Source organism: Molothrus aeneus, chromosome 4 (assembly GCF_037042795.1).
Source record: "Molothrus aeneus isolate 106 chromosome 4, BPBGC_Maene_1.0, whole genome shotgun sequence".
Classification (NCBI taxonomy): Eukaryota; Metazoa; Chordata; class Aves; order Passeriformes; family Icteridae; genus Molothrus; species Molothrus aeneus.
The window spans coordinates 43674757-43681199 of record NC_089649.1 but is presented as its reverse complement, the minus strand read 5'-3'; positions in this window follow the sequence as shown (position 1 = coordinate 43681199).

Sequence of the window (6443 nt, the reverse complement as noted above, 5' to 3'; positions counted from 1 at the left end):
GCAAACACACAAATCTTTTAAACCTTCAATTGGCATTTTAGTTGCAGACTGAAATTTCAGAAGATTTCTGCCAACATGTGCCTCTTGAAAGTGTTTACTACAAGGCCTAACTGATATTTTGGACAAGCTGCTAATCCATCTTCACAATTTCAGAACTGACAGCATGGAGGTTAATATTTAATTTTTTTTTAAAAGTACCCTTTAGCAAGCAAAAATTTGGAGACATTGTTTGAAGTGTCATCCAAAATCACTGGCAATCATCATATATGAAGACTTTTAGAACTGTCTGCAAGAAGTTCTGAGTATTTGACAATCCACTGTGAACATAAGTGCCTTTCATACCTTTTCCTTATCTTTGTTATGTTTTTTGGTAACAATCTAAATTCTCTTCTTTCTGTTGAAGTAACTCATGGCAGATAAGTTTCATTCATGCAGGCCTGGAAAGTATTTGCAAAATGGTAATTGCATGGATTAGATACTTAGTAAAAATTAGAGGAGCATTTATTGATGTAAAAAAAGTAATTGCTTATCTTTTCTAATTATGACTATTAATCTGTAGTCATGGAGAACTTAAGCAGTGAAGATACTTAAGAGGTTTTTAGTCCCTCTAAGTAGCATTCAAGATTTCTACTTAAGCATGCCTTTTCTTTGAAGGATGCTTCTCACAACAGAAGCTCTTGTTTTCTGCAAAATCATCAGGGAAATAATCTGTTGGTTACAGTATTGACAGTGACAGTCAGATATGATTTAGCAAATTCTGTGCTTTTGACTTCAGAAGGGCCAGAATTTCATCTGACTGGTACTTAGTCTGGTACTTACATAATCTGGTACTTACCTTCAGCAGTCATCCAGTTTTCCTCCTTACTACTCACTTCTCCCCCTATATTTTCTCCTTTATACATGTCCCAGAACTGATATTGCTGAGATTAGTGTTACACATTGCTTCTCCTAAAAAAAATTAATGCACTAAATCCCAGCTTTCTTTTCAGATGGTAGGGAAGGCTAAAAAAACCAGAGGTGTGGATTTTGGAAAAAAAAAAACCTTATCAAAACAGTATTTAATTGCTTCATTAAGTCTTAAAATGTATGTTAGCATAGGACTTTTTGTGAGCCAAGCCTACATCCACAAATCCATTCATGTGGGTATAATGTCTAAATGCTAATTTATGTAAAGAACCAAACTGGTGTGGCAGCGCTGGGTAAACAATTATTTTAATGCTGGTAAAACCAGAAAATGTTCTTCTTGCAACATAAGTCATGTTATCTGTCAAAGGCACACAGATATTTTAACACTTTTTCTCAGCAAGGAGTCGGTTCAAGTCCCATGAAGAATTCCACAATATGAAGTAGTTGTGCAAGAATATATTGACAAAAAGTCCTTCCCTAAAGTAAGAACTGTCTTGGACTTTGTCATGGAGAGTTGCAATCTGCTGCTGGTACTAACCATTGGTATTAATCTCCATTGTTAGGTATAAGAACTTTTGATGCCATGAGAGCTATGTTGGTTGACAGTGAAGAGCACCTTACTTTTTATAAGAGCTGGAATTTTATGAAAGAGAGAAAGAGAGAAAGAGAGAAAGAGAGAAAGAGAGAAAGAGAGAAAGAGAGAAAGAAAGAAAGAAAGAAAGAAAGAAAGAAAGAAAGAAAGAAAGAAAGAAAGAAAGAAAGAAAGAAAGAAAGAAAGAAAGAAGAAAAAAAAAAAAAACAAAGTAGTTAGGCTGCTTCTGTCTCTCTCCTTTTTCAGAGCAGTAAGTTGCTCTTTTTAATCTGAAAATGACTTCTTTCCCAGTAGTCTTAAATCCTCAGCTTCAAAAAAAAGCCATTGCTGTGGGAGCAAGTCAGCCGTGCCCATGTGAAGATTTTGTGTGATGGCTTTACAAGCCTACAGTGAAACAGAACCCTTAAAATTCCTTCCACATCTCAGCATGTGGGAAGCACAGACTTACTTTTTGCTATGGTTGTTGATGCCACAGAGCAGGCCAGCCAGGCTCCCAAGGCACAAACTGCTGCTGTTCTGTGCTGTGCAAGGAAGACTCCATTCCCTCCCAAGGCTATCCTAGAGAATGTATGTGTGCACACCTGTCCGTGCATTTGCATGTCTGAAGTTAGCCCATAGCAAATTTGATGTACTGGTTAAAATAATTTCTGTATTGCACTGGACTTTTCCTTTTAAGAGATACTGCCAATACAATTAGCTTCTGACTAGAGCAAATGCTAGCTAAGGTCTCTGGAGAGTACTAAGGGAAGTAACTTTTCTAGCTTATTTACCTGCTGGATGTGTCAGCACTTTGTGTATTGACAAATTCCCCTTTTACTTGCATGAATATTTCTCTCCACTTGTTAGCAAAATTAATTATTTTAAAATAATAGGATGTGCCTGTACAAGTGTTGCTAAAACAGATGGGAGGAGCTGCAGCACCAGAGCTATCCACATAACTAATGAGATATAAAATGAAATTAAAGGAAAGGCACTGGGTACTCTTAGTTGCTTCAACTGCGCAAAGCTTATTTATGCATGTGTATAGTCATTATGAGTCAGTGGCTGAGTGAAAACAGGCAAGCCAGAAGTAAGATATTTATGGTAAATTTGATGTGCATTTGTATATGCAGTCTTAAAATTCCAGATGCTTTAGCAGGACCCTGCAGAAGCAAAGGACGTGCCATGCTAGTCCTACACAGAAGTGATGGATGCAAGAGATCCTGATCCTTTCTCACATTTGCTGTATCTCTGCACTTGCTGAAAGATCAGCTGAAAGCACAAGTCCATTGGAATTAAATAATTGTTATTTTTTAACACAGTTGTTGGTATTGTAAATTGTTCTGTGCAAGTAATAACGGTACATATCAACGGTACATATAACGGTACATATTAATACAAAATATCTACTTTTGAAGGTAGCTTATTGGGTTTTTATTTCCTTTGTAGAAAAAAAGTTATTCTAAGCTTTTTTTTTTTTTTTGGTAAATTCAGGATATGCCATTAGATAAATTATTCTTCCCTAGTTGGCTTTAAGAAAGTAAGCCAAAGCATATTTAACAGAGAACAAATAAATATTTTTGTTCTGATGTAAAGGAGTTATAAAACATTTCTGAATATTTCATGTTAACTGAAGTGGTGTTCCTGTGGTATTCCAGTCCTCATTCTGCAATGGGATTTTTATGAGGTAACCTAGATTTCATTGTCTGTTATCGTGGATAAAACTATTCTGTTAATGGTACGCTTTTTCCTGCACAACAAATGCTGGTCAGATTCCTGAAATCTGTCATATTGTGCTTATGTTGCCAAGTGTTAAATACATTTTTATTATCTGCTGTTGGAGAATTAGCAGCAATAAATGTCAGTTGTAGTGATACAGAGTTACTTAAGCAAGAATTGACTTGTGTCATCCAGAAACTTAGAATGATACAATGAATTTAGAGGCAAAGCTTGGTAAAGCTTAAATATATATTCTGTATTTTATTACACAATAAATTTACAAGTCTAGTCACCTTTCCCCTAAAATTTATGAAAAAGAGATATATTTGAGAAATATAAGGTACAGTGTATAAGGTACAGAATTTTTAATAAGTGCCAATATCAATGTTCCATAAGCATCCTGAGGGGGTGACAGTGCAGGAAGCCTGTGTGGGACTGTGCAATTGGGTATGAGGCCTTTGACACTGAGACACATTTTTTACAGTAGGAATTTAATTCACAAGAAGTCTTGTGTGTCTTACTTGAGTGCATAAAGAGAAAATGAAAGCACCTTTTTAATGCTCTTAGGCCCTAATTCTTCCTGGACACGCTGGGAAGTCGGTACGAATAGCAGTATGTTCACTGAAGGCACTGAGGTTACTCAATGTTAAGCAAATACAAATTTTACAGAAAGAGTAGGTGGTATTTCATATAGTATAGGATCTTTGTATTTGCTTTTAATTTCCTGTACCTTTAGTATTTCTTTCTGGTATGTTTTGAGGACCTCTGCATTTTTAATAGTTTGACCTTTTCAAAACTAAATATGATGCCTTTACCCAGTGCTGATCTATTTTCTGTTTGATCTTAGAAATCAAACTCCTTACATGAGCTGAAGGATTTCTGTGCATAGACATGCAGACATGCATTACAAAGAACTGTATGTGTATATATATTTTTTTTATTGTCAGTTTGACAAATTCTGTTGTTTTTCTGTGTTTTCATGAGCCTTGTACGAGGTCAACTCCAGCTTCACCAAGTTTAGTTGGAGTCAGAATATGAGGATTTGAATATTTAGGAGAGCTTTTTTCTTTCGTGGTACCAGAAAGCAAAGCATGAAATATGTGTTACATATCTTTAAAATCAATTATGTGTGAATCATTTAAAAAAAATAGCATTCATATCCATCTTTTCTTTTTGTTTGTTTGTACATTTCAGTCATTATTTCTGTATCGTATGCTGCTGAACATTCAAAAGTGTAGATAAGATGATTATGATGCAACTTAAACTACAGATTTGTATTTCTTTGAAGTGCTCTACCAGAATGAAAATCTTGAATTTTTATGAATGTAAAATTGCTTGTATTTAAGAATATGGTGCTTTTTTCCACTTTACAACAGAATTGTTACCAGTGACATTTTTAGATACCTTAGTTCCAAATTTTAATGGAAATTACATTGCTCCTCATTTACTGTAAAACATGCTTTGTGGGATAACAATAGTGCATTTGTTCCGTATTTTTAAATAAAGTTGAATATCACTTGTATGTCCTTCATATAGTAGCTGTAACTTTAACCACTACTACTGTTTTAGTTAACACTAAAATAATATAGTAGCTTAACATCATGAGTATGCCAGATATCTAATGTCATGACATTGCACAAATCATAGTACATTTAAAAGAAATAACATGATAACATTGTATTCACTGCATAGAGGGAACAGAGAATAACAGCCTTTGATTTGGGCATTTTGTGTTACCCTGCCAAACCAGAGATGATGTTAGGTTTGATTTCCAGCGGGGGTGAGTGGCCCTTAGCTTCATGCTCAACTTTCTGAAGCACCAAGCCTTGTCCTGGTATTCACCCAACCCCGCAGAGTTGGATGAATAAATTCATTGTTGTTTCCTTGTTCCCTATTTTTCAAAAAAACCCAAACCAAATCAACTAACTACAACACTAACAACAACAGCCACCCCCCCCCCAATACCCCAATCCTTAAAAAAACCCTCCAAAACCCAAAAAGACCCCAAACAAACCAACCCCAAAACCTTCCTCAATTTTTAATAGTACTCTGAGTATAGCAAGAGAATAAAAGCATATATCTAGGCAATGGATGACAATAGTCTGGACACAGAACCCTACTGACAGAGAAAGATTGTCATCTGGCACTGTTTTCAAAGACATTTGAGTAGTCATCTTTGTTCACAGACTTAAAAGTGGCTATGACAGTATTTTTTCTGAGGTATATTCTTTATAAGGAATTATATAATAATAATCAAATTACTAATAATCACCTTACTGTACATACAGATGTACTAAAACTGGTTTTGAAAATCTTGGTCCCATGAAGCAGTGGAATAGGGCCACTGATTTAAATGAGGGCAAGTCATCTACAAGCATCTCATCACATTTAAAATATTACTTGAAAAATGTATTTAATCTATCAGCTTACTCATGTGGAGGACTGGGGTCCTCACATAAAGGTTTACATTAGTTTTTCTGATGGCTATAAATTAAAATTCATTCATACCCTTTGTAAAGTAGGACATGTGAAATCCATGAAATAACTTTCTTCATTGTACACATTTTCATAGGAAAAAAGAATATGCCAGTTTAAATATGTCTTAATGCAGTCTGAGTGTTATTTCCATGTGCTATTACCATATTTCCACAATACATTAATACTTGCAGCTCAGACACCATAAGATCATTGACCTACCCGGTGTGTGAAAGCAAAAGGGAAATTTCACTTAGGAAGGCAAATAAGGATTGCAACCAGTAGTTTTGCAGATAACAGGGGAAAAAAAACCCCACTCTTCATCATAAGCAGGAGTTGTGAATATTTCCACTGCAAATTTTGCAGTTTATACTACACAACTTTTCTAAGTTCTTTCTGAGATTCATTTACCTTAAAACAAAGACTGATAACCTTTTCAGATATAATAGTTGTTATTCTAATTGTTTCAAGGGGGAAACACTGTAGCAACAAAATTTTTTTCCCTAATTTGTTACAGGTAATGGATGACACGTTTATGATAACAGAATGAAAAAGAGATCATGAAATTTCATCAACCTAGTCCACTCCTGGGCCCGACTGGTTTCTTTATGCTAACCAGGTGCCCCAGGGTGAAGTCTCAGAGCAGGGTTAGGTAAGCAAGTCTCCAAACTCTGCACGTGCGTGTGTTTATGAGGGTGGGGGAACATTATGCATGGACCTTCTAACTTTTTTTGTGTGGATACAGATGAAGTAAACCTTTAAGTAATCTGTA